General features: G+C 46.9%; 1 protein-coding gene and 1 pseudogene across 4 annotated transcripts in view; both read left to right on the forward strand.

Moving 5' to 3' along the window:
* GALNT18 (polypeptide N-acetylgalactosaminyltransferase 18) overlaps positions 1-15,209 on the forward strand; it is a 350,064-nt gene that overhangs the window by 261,260 nt on the left and 73,595 nt on the right. The window lies entirely within an intron of this gene.
* LOC113624999 (60 kDa heat shock protein, mitochondrial pseudogene) lies at positions 3,634-5,694 on the forward strand (annotated as a pseudogene).

The raw sequence follows: 15,209 nt of genomic DNA on the forward strand, positions 1-15,209 counted from the left end.
AAAGGTAAAGAGAAGATCTGGAGGTGAGACAGGGGATCAGGTGCCCTCTGTGTGCCCACGGAAGGTACAAGGATGGAGGAGCCCAGAGAGGATGAAAGTCTGAACTAGAAAGAGATTTTAGAATTGAGCATGGGCAAAGGAAATGGGGCAGGTGGCAGGGTGGTGCCCATAGTTACAGAGAAGAATTGACTAGAAAAATAGAAAAAATAAGAATTGACTAGAAAAATAAAAAATAGAAAATCACAGATGTCATGGGAAGCATTTCAGGATTGCACTAGTCATGGTAAGATGACCACATGATAATAGCTACCATTTATTCATTGTTTACTTTGTGCTCGGTGCTTTTGTTTATTTAATACTAGACACTGTGCTGAGCGCTGGGCATACAGTGGTGAACAGGATTGTCTACATTGTACCCTCTTAGAGCTTACATCCTGGTGAGTTTTATGCTGTATGTCATTTCGTCCTGAGAACCACAAGAGGCTAGAATTATTATCCTCATTTTACAGACAAGAAGACTGAGGCTCAGAGAGGTTGAGTCAGTTGCCCGGGTCCCACATAGAAAGAGTTTGGTGGAGCTGGGATTTGAACACGGTTCTGTCTGATGCCTAAGCCGTTAAAGCCCGGTACTGTGAGAATATGAGTGGAGAAAGGGCATCCCGATGCAAGTGGAAGAAGCCTTTGAGGGGACAGTTGGGGTCAAGGGGTGGTGATAGAATACAGATTTCAAAGGAGGGATTGAGGGGGCAAGGAGTTTAGAGATTTTATTTGACCAAGAATGGAGGGAGGGCTTCCCTGGTGGCACAGTGCTTGAGAGTCCTCCTGCCGATGCAGGGGGCGCGGATTCGTGCCCCGGTCCGGGAGGATCCCGTGTGCCGCGGAGCGGCTGGGCCCGTGAGCCATGGCCGCTGAGCCTGCGCGTCCGGAGCCTGTGCTCCGCAACGGGAGAGGCCACAGCGGTGGGGGGCCCGCATACCACAAAAAAAAAAAAAAAAAAAAAAGAATGGAGGGATAGGGATTCCTTGAAAACTGCTTGCAGGCACAGGCCAAGTGCAAGGGCCCTGGGAAAATATGGACTTGACCTTGAGAGAGGAGTTGACATTGTCTTTCTAGGTGGTCAGCTGTAGCCAGCCCTGCTCTGTTGGAGTGTGTGCCACTAGGCGTGGCCTCCTGGGACCGTGGGGCCTGAAATTCCCAGGGCCCTTGAGATCTGAGCATCCTGGGGCCTACGAAGCCTAAACCTCCGGGATCGGGGTCTTCTCTGCTTGCGATCTCTATATGGAAGGGGAGCTTAGCGCCCCAGGCAGCCCAGAACCAATTATTCTGCCATGCTGGGTAGCCAGAAGGTATCTGAAAACATTGAGAGGAAGGTTCTTTGCCATAGCACATTATCTTTAGCTCACCAGCCACGCAGTGACTGCAATTACAAAGCAGCCGTGGAACAGACACAGCTTAACAGTACGTTGTAAGTTTTACGGTTAGTAAAGATAAGTGCAAAATTTATCCCTAAAGAACAAAGCAATTAAAAAAGTACATAATGAAGCAATTACCTAGAAATGGTGGGGAGCAGAAGGAGAGGACCCATGGACAATTTTATTCTGGAAGGGTCTTCACACTTACGTTTCTTTAATTGTGTTCAATGAGAGAGCCATAGCAAAGTAAGATTAATAAACTGCACAGAAGAGGTAACAACTGATAAAGGGGTTTGAGGGCCAGGCTGAAGAAAATGTTACCTTGTTAAAAAGTTAGGACCGAGGTGGAAAATAGCTATAAAGGCCATTATTGGGACCATTAATGAAATTTGATTATAGGCTGTGGGTTAGATAATAGTAATGTCTCAATGTATAATTTCCAGATTTGGGGAAAAAAGCAAGAGCAAAAGTGTAAAAAACCTGGGAGCCAGCAATGGATGTTAAAGCTCCAGAGAGTCAGTTTCTCACTCCTTTTCTTATTCGATTTTTGTTTTGTATTTTGTCTTTCTTTAATTGAGTCTGCCTGCTGCTTTGTGTTGTGCCCTTGGAAGGTAACTTCTTTGCCACCATTACATCGTGTTTCCAATTTTCCAGGAAGGGACCACCAGGCAAGGCCAGAATCAGCTCCTCAGAATGACTGATAGAAACTGAGCAGGGACTGCCCCCCACTTCCTTCTCCCGCCCCTCCTCCTCTTTCTCCTCCCCTTCCTCCCCCTCCTCTCCCCTTCCTCTCCCTCCCCTCCCCCTCTCTTCCTCCTCTCCCTCCTCCTCCCCCTCCTCCTGCCCTTCCTCCTCCCCCTCCTCCTCCCCTTCCTCCTCCTCCTCCTCCCCCTCCTCCTCCTCTTCCTCTCCTCCCCCTCCTCCTCTCTTCCTCCTCTTCTCCCTCCTCCCCCTCGTCCTCTTCAGCATCAGCATCTGTCTCATCATGATCACCATCCAAACAGTGTTGTGGTTTGCTTTCGAAAAATCCTCCTACTCACAAATCTGAAATTGCAGAAGGGGAATTAAGAGACATCTACTCCCATTGCAAATGCTCTTCACTTTGCAAAGCGATGCAAGGGGCAAGATCCTGATGAGTAAAATTTCCCAGTGCTTACCAATGATAGTTTACAGAAATTATCCCTACACACAAGTTTTTCCATCAAGCGGGCTTACCTGCACATAAAGTCAGCCCTGAAGATAGTCACCCCCAGTAACACCCCCAGGAGACATTTACTCCCCAAGGTCCTGTCTCTCTCTGTGTCTGGGCTCTCTCTCTAGTTTTGGATAGTCTAATGAACGGGACCTCTTTCCTTGCTTAGTGCTGGCCACACTCAATGCAGTGTGTCTGGCTTTATTCATTATGCCTACTTCAAATGCTGCTCATCAGTGAGTGAGGGTCTTGACGGCGTGTGTCATTTTCACTGCCTTAGAATTGGTAGTCCTATAAAGAAATCATGGCGTAGGGGAGAGAAAATATTAGTAATACTATGATTTCAAGGCAGATGCTTATCTTGGGTTTCAGTGTTTCTAAAATCAGGTTGTGCCTGATAAATTTGGCATATATAGATAAATAATAAATATATAAGTAAATTACAATTTATTATCCAAATCAGAACACTTTTGAGAGTAAAAGAGGATACCACTAACTGTTACACTGGACCAGCAGGCATGAACCAATGTTGTCATGGGCAAACCAGGACATGATCACTTAACTTATAACTTTATATGTACATTTAATGCAATTTCGTTCATTTGACGTTATTTGGTAGGCGCCTGCCATAGGTGACATTGGGCATACAATGTTTAACATTGAGCATGTAATGCTTAAAATTACATGCTTAATATTTGGCATACAATGTTTAAAAAGTAAACACAGCCCCTTCCCTCTTGGAGCTGATGGTATAATGGGACAGACAGCTGATAAAAGGGAACAAAGAATAGATGTATAGTTACAAATTGTAATGAGTGCTGTATTAGTCAATTCCGGCTGCCATAACAAAATACCATAGACTGGATGGCTTAAACAACAGAAGTTTATTTTCTCACAGTTCTGAAGGCTGAAAGTCTGAGATCAGGGAACCAGCATGGTCAGATTCTGGTGAGAGCTCTCTTCCTGGCTTCCAGACAGCCACCATCCTCCTGTGCCCTACATGGTAGAGAGAGAGCTCTACAGTCCCTGGTCAGGATTCAGTCCTTACAAACTTATTGGACCTTCATCACATCCTTAAAGGCTCTGTCTCCAATACAGTCACATGATGGAGGGCTGGTGATAAGGCTTCAACATATGAATTTTCGGAGTCGGAGGGACACAATGAAAAGCACAGAATGTAAGTTCCAAAAAGTCATGGGCTTTATAGTTTTCGTTCAGTGACAAAATTCCCATCTCATATTACAGCCCCCAGCACAAAGGAAGGAAATACTAAATAAATAATGGTTGAATTGAATTAAAGCGGAGAAGGGACATGATCTGATTTATAATTTTAGAAGATGGATTGGACGGCAACAAACTTGCAAACAAACAAAAAAACTTGTTAGAAGGCTACTGATAGGCGGAGGGAGGGGACGCGGGCTCATTGCTGTGTGTGCCCTGCAGTCTGTCCCTCACTCGCCGCTGACGGCCTGTCTTGTCGCCTGCAAGCCGTGCCACCGCCCCACAGAAACGTTTTGATTACCCTCAGTCCTTCGCCAGATGAGGCCAGTGTCCAGGGCACTGGCTTCTCATCTCACTCGGGCTTATGCCAAAGATGTAAAATTTGGTGCGGATGCCCGAGCCTTAATGCTTCAAGGTGCAGACCTTTTAGCTGATGCTGTAGCTGTTACTATGGAGCCAAAGGCAAGGACAGTGATTATTGAACAGAGTTGGGGAAGTCCCAGAGTGACAAAAGATGGTGTGACTGTTGCAACGTCCATTGACTTAAAAGATAAATATAAAAATATTGGTGCTAAACTTGTTCAAGATGTTGCCAATAACACAAGAGGGTGGGGATGGTACCACTACTGCTACTGTACTGGCTCTATCGCCAAGGAAGGCTTCGAGAAGCTTAGCAAAGGTGCTAATCCAGTGGAAATCAGGGGAGGTGTGATGTTAGCTGTTGATGCTGTAATTGCTGAACTTAAGAAGCAGTCTAAACCTGTGGCAACCCCAGAAGAGATAGCCCAGGTTACTACGATTCCTGCCAATGGAGACAAAGAAATTGGCAACATCATTTCTGATGCGATGAAAAAGGTTGGAAGAAAGTGCGTTATCACAGTAAAGGATGGAAAAACACTGAATGACGAAATTAGAAATTATTGAAGGCATGAAGTTTGATAGAGGGTATATCTCTGCATACTTTATTAATACATCAAAAGGTCAGAAATGTGAATTCCAAGATGCGTATGTTCTGTTGAGTGAAAAGAAAATTTTGGTGTCCAGTCCATTGTTCCTGCTCTTGAAATTGCCAACGCTCACCATAAGCCCTTGGTCATAATTGCTGAAGATGTGGATGGAGAAGCGCTAAGTACACTTGTTTTGAATAGGCTGAAAGCTGGTCTTCAGGTTGTAGCAATCAAAGCTCCAGGTTTTGGTGACAACAGAAAGAACCAGCTTAAAGACATGGCTATTGCTACAGGTGGTACAGTATTTGGAGAAGAAGGGCTAACTCTAAATCTTGAAGATGTTCAGCCTCGTGACTTAGGAAAAGTTGGAGAGATCATTGTGACCAAAGATGATGCCATGCTCTTGAAAGGAAAAGGTGACAAGGCTCAAATTGAAAAGCGTATTCAAGAAATCATCGAGCAGTTAGATATTACAGCTAGTGAATACGAAAAGGAAAAACTGAATGAACGTCTGGCAAAACTCTCAGATGGTGTTGCTGTGCTAAAGGTTGGTGGGACAAGTGACGTTGAAGTGAATGGAAAGAAAGACAGAGTTACAGATGCCCTTAATGCTACGTGAGCTGCTGTTGAAGAAGGCATTGTTTTGGGAAGGGGCTGTGCCCTGCTTCAGTGCCTTCCAGCCTTGGATTCAAAACTCCAGCTAATGAAGATCAAAAAATTAGCATAGAAATTATTTTTAAAACACTCAAAATTCCTGCAATGACCATTGCTAAGAATGCAGGTGTTGAAGTTGAGAAAATTTTGCAAATTTCTTCAGAAGTTGGTTATGACGCTATGCTTGGAGATTTTGTGAATATGGTGGAAAAAGGAATCACCGATCCAACTAAGGTTGTAAGAAGTGCCTTACTGGATGCTGCTGGAGTGGCCTCTCTGTTAACTACAGTAGGAGTCGTAGTCACAGAAATTCCTAAAGAAGAGAATGATCCTGGAATGGGCGGAACGGGTGGGGTGGGAGGTGGGATGGGAGGTGGCATGTCCTGATTCCTAGAATAGTGCTTTACCATCATTAATGAGATGTGAAAGGAAGCTCAAGGCAGCGTTCCTCACCAATAACTTTAAGAGAGGTCAGTTGAAGGAGATGACTGAAGAAAAGGCTGGCTGATGTTTGAGAAAATCACTATAACCATCAGTTACTGGTTTCAGTTGACAACATAGAATGGTTTACTGCTGTCATTGTCCATACCTACAGATAATTTATTTTGTATTTTTGAATAAGGACATTTGTACATTCCTGGTTAAAAAAAAAAAAAAAGAAGGCTATTGATAGAGTTGTCCACACAAAAATGATTGGAGCAGAATGTTGTCTGTGCATATTGAGAGATGTGATTAAATTTAAGCTATATTTAGGAGGTAGAACTGACTGCATTTGCTGATGCATTACTGGCTGTGAAGGGGGAGGAAGAGGACATAATTACAGATGAGTTACATAATTATTTATGTAGGTTTCAGGCGTGGGCTATTAGACAGATGAGGGGAAGATGAAGGGACATCTGGGGAGGCAGGGAAGGAAATCATGAACTTGGTTTTGGACAAGGTAAGCTTGCGATGCCTGAGAGACACACACGTGGAGGTGACATGTAGGCAGGTGGATATATAAATCTCAAGCTCAGCAGAATGTGGTGTTTCCTCCTGCCCTGAAACGTTCTTATTACTGCGGTGGTGAATCTTATCATCAGTGGAATCTTACACTGGTAATAGTTATACCTCACACTTAGTGGGCTCTAAACTTGGGCTAGGTGTTGAAATTCTCTCATTTGATCCTCACATCTACTTTTGCAATGTGTCATTTTTGTGACACGTTGCACAGACAAGAAAACTGAATATTAGAAAGTGAAATGAAATGTCTGAAGTCACCAATCTAGCAAATGGGAAATGTAGGATTTGACAGCAAGACTGTTTAATCCCCTGTTCTCTGACCACAATGTCCTCCTGTCTCACAAGAGGCAGAGGTCTTGGAAACATTTCCTACTGTGCTTCTATATTATCATGTGACCTTGAACCTCAGGTGGGAAATAAAAGGTAATCTGTTAGGTCCCCTGCAGTTCTGCTATACTGCAATGTTGATCTCTTTTGTAAATCCCATTGTTTTTTCTTTTCTTTTTTTTTTTTTGCGGTACGCGGGCCTCTCACTGCTGTGGCCTCTCCCGCCGCGGAGCACAGGCTCCGGACGTGCAGGCCCAGTGGCCATGGCCCACGGGCCCAGGCGCTGTGCGGCACGTGGGATCCTCCCGGACCGGGGCACGAACCTGCGTCCCCTGCATCGGCAGGTGGTCTCTCAACCACTGTGCCACCAGGGAAGCCCGTAAATCCCATTTTTAATGTGAGTTTGCTGTAGGTACCTATCAGAGATGAAACCCAAGCTGACAATTCCTTTTGATGTGTATGAAAAGGGCAAATCTCTTTAAGTGAAAACCCAGCACACTAGCTTTCTTAATCTGAATTCCAGTGGAGTAAGAGGAAAACTCTTTAGAACAAATACTTCTGCGTGAGAAAATGTTCAGCATCTCAGATTTGTTTTATCATCTGAACGATAACCTCGAGCGTTCCTCTGAGCCGAATGTGGGCGTGATGCTTGGGCCAGACACACAGCTTTTCCTGTAATGTTTGCACCCAGGGTCTGCCAAACTTCCCCACCTATGCTGTCCCAGTGACACATGGGTCACCTGTCATCTGGCTCCACCATGCTGGGAGGTGACAGATTGTATTATACTTTCCTCTAGTGATTCTGATTGCCCTGCATTTCAGAAAGGACCCTCCTAACGTATCCTCCTGCCTTATCCTTTGAACCAGTGTCACTCTTTTTGTCTGTGTGTGGGAGGGGCATCTGGTATGGACAGTCAATTTGAATTTGATTGGAACATGCTAACGAGCCGTTCATATGGGGAGTAGGGGCTGTTTCTGATTAGATTAAGCTTCTGAGAGAGGAAAGAAACAGCCACTGATTAAAGACATAAAAAAGGAAACACATTAAATGAGTCAGTGGTTCATCTTCATACAGCAAAGTATAAATTAAACATATTCCTGGGGATCAGCTTTGAATAGCGGCTGGGTAGAGCGAGCTTTTCTGGATACATCCACAGGAGAAGGCGCTTACAGCAACTCAGAGGGGCTTAACCCACCAGAGAGGGCTCTGAGAACTCCTGAGTAAATGGATGGGCTGAGTTATCTGATAAAAATGACTCTCACACTAGGGACGGGAAGGGTTTTATTTGGATTTCAGAAAATTGTTCCCTGAGTCCCTGTGACATTCAAGCTCATTATTATTCTCTGCAGCATCAGTGATGGTAATGGAGCCAGAGATCTTAGTTCAAAACAAAAGATGCAATTAGAGTAGAGAGCACGCGTGTCAATGGGACCCTGATTTGGACCGTGGCCAATACTTCTGTCTCAGAGCTTGGGGCTTCTGTAGTTTTGGTTCTATAGAAACGCCTGGGCTGGAACTAGCCTTCTCGGCTTCATGCACGGGGAAGCTGTGAGGGTCAGCCCTGCTAGACTGTGTCACCTGACCAGGGCTGGCGGTGTGGCTGCAGCCCCGCCTCCTGCTGGCTCACACTAGGATCTGTGGAGCTGCCGTGGGGCTGCTACCTGTGGCCGTCGGAGGAGCCCTGAGTCATGCGTGGTCTCCAAGCCCCTGGCTTCTCCTCTTCCAGCCTGCTGGCTTCTCCCTTGGTTTTCTGACTGCTGCTCTGGTTCTGAACTGGAACCAGACTCTCCCCTACAGCCTGTTTTGCAGGAGTCCTAATACCTGCCTACCCCTGGCAGCTCCCTTTCTCCCCCACTGGGGACTAAATCTCCTCTCTGTATCTTCAGTCCCTAGTGGGGACCTGCTCTGAATGGACTCATCATCTGGACCTGGACAGTCTCTCCCCATGCCTGGAAACTTCTGCTGCAAAGTCTCACCCAATAGATTGAACCCCTTGTTATCCATACTGCAGGGCCCAAGCCTTTCTGGTCACTTTGCCTCTCCACATGCCGGCAGCTTGTGTGAATCAGGGAAATGTTCACAGTCTGCAACAGCAGCCCCCAAACCCCAAAGGCTGAACCCAGGACAAGTTTATTTCTCACTCACTTCACAGTCCTCTAAATGTTGGGGGGGGGCTCTCCTGGCCAGCTCTTCTCCAAGTGGTAACTGAGGACTCAGGTTGCTTGGGGGTTCCCCTTCTTTGAACTTCAAGGTCATCTTGGCGTAAACATCCAGCGGATTGGGAGGAGAAGTGGTAGAAGTGTTCATGGGTTTCCCACACAGGATACTTACCCACCTGGGCCTGAAAGTGACAGCTGTAATTTCCTCTGTTATTTCATTGGCCTGAGCTGCTCACACAATCCCTTCCGACTTCAAAGAAGGCTGGGAGATGTAGAGGAACACACAGATATGTGTTAGGAGTCAGCCACATTCTTGGAGACTCCCCTTCTCCTGGCTTCACTTCCCCAACCCCAGGTAGGACCAGGCCTGTCTTCTTCCTTTTCTTCCATTCTGTTTTGAGTCCACCCTAGCCTGCATTTAGACAATAGTAATCAGGGCTGTTGGCTGCTATGAGTTTTAAGGTAACCATGTATAAGTTCACCTTGTTTGGAACCACTGAAAGAGGGCTTCTAATCTCAATGACCACGTGTTTGCTAAGTGATCCTCCTGGAATTTCCCATAAGGAGATGAACTTTCATGGTCCCAATCTTTAGAGTCAGAGCATTAGAGTCCAAGGAAAGCTGGGGCCCCTGTCTATAATGGGCTGGTTTGCTGAGCTTGGCACCATGGCTGCCCCTGGGTTTCCTATAGGTAAACAGCTATTTCAGCAAATCTCAAGTCCCTGCAGAACAGCCTTTTAACTTTTTCTTCATGAAAAGTTTCCAGACATTCCAGCCCAGCTGGTCTCTTCTTGGATTCCTACCAGCTGAATCCTCCTGCTGCCTTCTGAGAGTTATGAAGGATCCCTTTCAAACAGGGAAACTGCTTCAAGGGCTTCTTATGGCTGACCCAAAATCAGACCCCTTCAGGGACATCTTCCAAGAAAAAGCATCGTTTTTTTTTTTTTTTTTTTTTTTCCCGAGCAGCAATTCTGTCCAAAAGACCTTTCGGCAGTGTTTTATTGTAAGAATAGGGCTTGGGAAACTGGATCCCCAGGGAGTGTTTTTCTGTGGAGTCTGATGGAAGAATAAGCATTGTCAGACTTTAAAAAATGTTTCCTTACACTTGAAAAGAATGAAATGTCTGCCTTTGGAAACCTGGGAGAGCACCGAGGAAAGTGCACAGGGGGATGACTCAGAACTAAGGCTCAACTCTCAATCCTTCATTCATGCAACTTATCGAGTATCTATCATGTGCCAGGCCCTGTTTAGGCTCTTGAGATTCCTTAAGGAGAGCAAGGTGGCCATGGGTCTTCTCTCACAGGCTGGTGTTTTGGGCCCATAAATAGGAAAAAATGCTCCATCTCACTGGTACTCAGGGAAATGCAAATTAAAACTACAGTGAGAGTGAATTTCACACCCATCTATGAACGATGCCAAACGTTGGCAAGATTGTAAAGCAACATGAGTGCTCATCTGTTCTGGTGGGACTGGAACATGGGATTCTCACTTTGGAAGAGTTTCACTCTCCCTGGGAGAGTTGAACGTGTGTTCTAACCTATGGCTCAGAAATTCCACTATGTGCAGATACACAGAGAGGTGCTCTCTCTTGGGTGCCAAGAGACATGTATAAGCATATTCGAAGGAACACTGTTCATAATCCTGAAAACAACCAGACTGTGGGCCACCAGGAGAATGCGTAAATAAACGTCTGTACGTTTATATGATGGAGCACAATGGTGATGAAAATAGATGAAGCAAGAAGCAAGTTGAAGGATGCAGAAAATACACTCCATGTATACAGCCTTTAAAACCAGGTAAAACTAAGTACGTAGTGGAGCTTGATGGCAAGGAAATTATTAACAAGATTCAGGGTAATGGGTTACCTTTGTGGGTAAGGAGCAGCACACAGAGATTTCTAAGTCGCTGCCAATACTGTTTCTTAAGTGGGCGGTCGGTAAACAGTTGTCCCTTGTGTTATGTGTCTTTAAACTGTACATATACGAGGTACCCAGGCACCCAGCTGGAGGAGGTATGGGTGGCACGGGAATGCAGAGCACAGGCATTTACCAAATTCAGGGCAGACAGGGAAAGTAGGTAGGAATTAGCCAGGCAAATAAATATATGTGACAGGGGGAAGAGGCTGACAGCCTCTGGCTTTTGACTTAGCTTTGCCCAGGTTTGACCTCTCTTTCCTTCTCATTCCCGTGCACGCTGCTACTAGAGTGAGACGCATGTGGTGTCTAGGTGATGCCCTAGTCAGTGTCTTTGTTTGCCTGCATTTCTGACCCTACAGCCACTCTGCAAACATGTTGCTGGTCTTCTGCCAGCCATTCTCAGGCCTCAGCCTCCATCTTCCTTGTCTTCCTCCCTCAGCCTGCCTGGGTTGGCTTTTGACTCTTGTCTCAGCATTTCACAGCCAAGTTAGGCGAGACAGCTACACATAAAAAGGTAATTAACAAGATGAGCCAAGAAATAAGGACCACTTGAGTGGTGCGAATCGTATTTCAGGACTTTGGAGGAACAGGGCTAGGCTGGCTTTGGTTGGACGGAGAGCAGGAAGGAGGATGTCTGGGCTAAGGGAACAGTGGGAAGATTTTGCCAAGAGAGAAGAGCTCATTAAATGTCATAAGGAGATAAAAGCTGGACAGGATTTGGGATCTTATCCTGTGGACTGTGCTTATGAAGTACAAGACTAAAGTGCCACTGCCCCCCAATCACTTACCCTCGGTAGATATTACTAATAAATGGTGGCATGCTTTTCCACTAAGCCCAGACGGAGCCTCAGAATCCTTCTTATCCCAGTGCTTCAAAAGGACATTAACCAGTGAACGGATTTAACATGGCAGTGTTATCTGCTGTTCCTACCAAAGACTACAGAGTGATCACCAGACTCTGAGTAGGAGAAATGGTCACACTGTATCCTGATGTCTTGCCTCCAGTGTCTCCCTATTTTATAACTCCCAATTCACAACTCTACCGGTTGTCTCAAATACTGGGTAATATTTGAGGTATTGGCAAGAACACTTAGAACCACAGAATGCAAAAAGTAGAAGGTATCTAACATGTCACTGAGTCCAGCTCCTCCATTTGGCAGCTGGGAGAAACTGAGACTTGAGAAGGAAGCAGGTTTATTTATGTAAGTGGCAAACATAGGACATAAACTCAGTCTTCTGACCCTGACCTTGTACCAGCAGCTCCCAGTCCTGGGAAGGGAAAGGAACCTGATCCTTCCTAAGAACCTACTAGATGCCTGTCTTTGCTAGAGGGAGCTTTTCATACAGCATCTCTTTTAAACCTGCCAGTTGCCCCAATCAAAAGGCAACTGACATCCAAGAACAGGTCCAAGTGAAAGGCTAATGTGGGACAGAGGCAGGATTCACACTCTGTCTACCAGCCCGCAAGACCTGCATGCTTTCTTGTAGTTCCCAGATGGAGACACCAAGTTTCTTCAGAAACAGTCACAGGATTAGGGCTCCCTGGGAAGGGCTGTTGGTGAGTGTGACTCGCCCTTCTGTTTACAACAGTTCAGGTTCTCAGTCACGTCTGGGGGCAGCCCAGCAGCTCCTCCGTGGGCGTCTGGAAGCGTTGGCTAGGTGGGGGGCTTTCTCTACAGTGAGTTCATGGTTCCATAAGATGAAACCACCTGCAATCGCCCAGGTTCATTTGATAACTTCCCGAGTTTTATAACGGTAATTCAAGTCTGCAGCCAAAGTAACTCTTCTCGTTTGTAGCAGCATGCACTTAAATGTCAGAGCTTTGCTGAAAAACCACTTGGGTCTGAAGGAAGTCATTGTGTTCAGTAAAATCTGGCCCATTTTATGTTTATGGCCTTTAGTAGAGGAGCCAGCTAAGCGAGTTAAGCTGCCTCTCTCTATGGTGAATGAAAGCCCAGGGCTCTGGGATTGCTGGAATCACTCATTCAGATCACAGCTATTGAACATGTCCTGAGTGCCTGGTGTTGGTATATGCAACGTGCACCTTGTCTTCCTGGAGCTTATACTTTAGCAGGGCAATGGAGGTGGAGGGCAGACATTGAACGAAGAAATACGTTAAATAGAATAAATAGAAGTATTGTGAATAAGCATTAATAAGAAAAAGGGTGGGGTGCTAAAGGTATTCAGAGGGGATCTAATTTAGACTGAGTGGGTGAAAGAAGGTAAGATTTGAGGTGGGTAACAAGTGGGGGATTTATTCCAGAAAGATGGAATAGCAGGTGAAAAGGCACAGAGACAGGAAAAAAATTGGTGTGGTCAGGAAACATGTTGCCCAGTGCCCATCCAGAAGCCACGAGGTCCAGCCTTGGGCTGACGTGCCACCAGGCATCCCCAGGGCCTGTAAGACTAGCACACGCCTCACTCGTTATGAGCCTGGGTCACAAGCGCACTAGGTAGAAATTAAGTTCTGCCTTGGTAGTGGCTTCCTGTGCCCTGCGACCCCTGCGACCTCATCTGCCATCTTGGTTGCTGACCCTTGGTCTTCATCTCTCAGCCACCCCTTTGGCAGCCAACCCTTGCCCTTCCTCCTCTTGGCACCTCCACCCCCTAGAACTTGCAATGCTAAGCCATCATTCTGTCCCGCATCTTTGCCCTCCCTCCAGCGGCCCTGCTTCTCTGGCACAATGCCTCCCGTCTGTAGCCTCTATCTGGTTTGGGTCTTGCCACATCACGCCAGCTAAGACCTGTGTCCGAGGCCTGGATCCATTTTACTTCCTCATCCTCCCAAACCTCCATGGAAGCTTCATGATGTCATCTTTCGTGAGGTCCAAATGCCAATGATTTTCTTTCCTATCCTTTGTCTGCCATCCACGAGAGGGCCTCTGAGATCAGCTGTGGGTAAGACTTCTGAGATTCTCTCTGGAGCAAGCCATTGGTCAGCGGAGCTGCTCATCATGCGGGGATCGTGGAGCACAGGCTCTCTCTTGTTTATTTCAGGGTCATTGGTCAGGATCCGGAAGTGAAGGGGCAAACACGCCAAATACACATCTTCTGCTCCAACCAGAAGCTGCCAGGAACCCAAAGGCTATATCCGAGGCAGATGCTCACGATAGATGAGTTTCTTTTCACAGAAGAGAGGAGAGCGGAGACAAGCTCTAGGTGAACAGGTGCTTCCAGTCTCTGGAGAGGAGCCTCTCCCTGCTGGGCCAGGCACTCTGGAGGGCAGCACGTCTGTTGTCTGTTGGGCTTCAGCCAGACACGTGACTCCTCTGCAATCATTTGTCCCCTGAAGGTGGCTGTACAGGAGAAGCCACTAGCAGCAGTCATAATGGTTATTACAAAATAATAATAACAAGTGCAGGCTAATAAGGGCTTACAATATTCCGAGCACTACGACAGGGGCTTCCAGAGCCCACTGCTCAGTGTAGCAATCACTGTCATTTGAGTTTCATAGATGGGATGTGAAGTACCCCAGTGTTGCCGCTCAGCCAGCACATGGTGGGGTCAGAATAGACCCAGATGTCCTGATCCCACCTCGGCTGCCACGCATACAGAGCTCACCCGGAGGCAGGCTCGGGGTCAAACACCTACCTGCACTCCATCCCCTTCTTCTACCGGGCGAAATTGAGACTTGGGAGGAGAAATATCCTGCCAAAGGTGACACAGCAGCAGGTGGCAGAGGTAGAGACTGGAATCCACTTCTCGCTGGCTCCAAAGCTGTGCCTTTACAAACTATGCGCTACTCCCACCCAGCTCAGCCATCCCACCTCTGCTGGAAACCCGTGATCTGTTCTAGGCACCATTTAGCACATGTCTAAAGGAGAATGTGGTGAAGAGCTTGGAGAACATTTTGAAAGAGGGAAGGAGATTAGTAAACCAGTACCAGTGTCATGGTCGGGAAAGACAGGGCTGGGACCACAGAGCATGACAGGCTCACCTAGTTGAAGGGGATACAGAACTGTGACGCTGAACTGACACCCCAAGGATGTCAGGTGAAGCAGGGCGGGGTGGGTATGCAATTGCATGTGCAGAAATCCAGAGGTGAGAGGAAACCCAGCGTGCTGGAGGAAGTAAAAACTGTCAGCATGACTGCAGCACGGAGTATGTTAGGAAGCAAGCACGAGGCTGGAGGGGTGGGCAGGGGCCAGACCCCCGGAGCCTCAGGGGCTGTGCTGGGGAGGGCGCCGTGCAGGCGGGACGGGATCCAATGTACACCTTCAAAAGATCACTCTGGCTGCTGGGTGGAGAAGAGACTGGACGAGGAAGGCAGGAGGGAGGGCAGTTGTTTGGAGGCTGTTGCAGAGTCCAGATGGGACATGGCAGTGATCTGGATGAGGGCAGTGGCTACAGGATGGGGAAAGGGGAGTAGCTTCAAGAG

Source organism: Aethalodelphis obliquidens, unplaced genomic scaffold (assembly GCF_003676395.1).
Source record: "Aethalodelphis obliquidens isolate GAN/ISIS:26980383/991018 unplaced genomic scaffold, ASM367639v1 scaffold14, whole genome shotgun sequence".
Taxonomy (NCBI): Eukaryota; Metazoa; Chordata; class Mammalia; order Artiodactyla; family Delphinidae; genus Aethalodelphis; species Aethalodelphis obliquidens.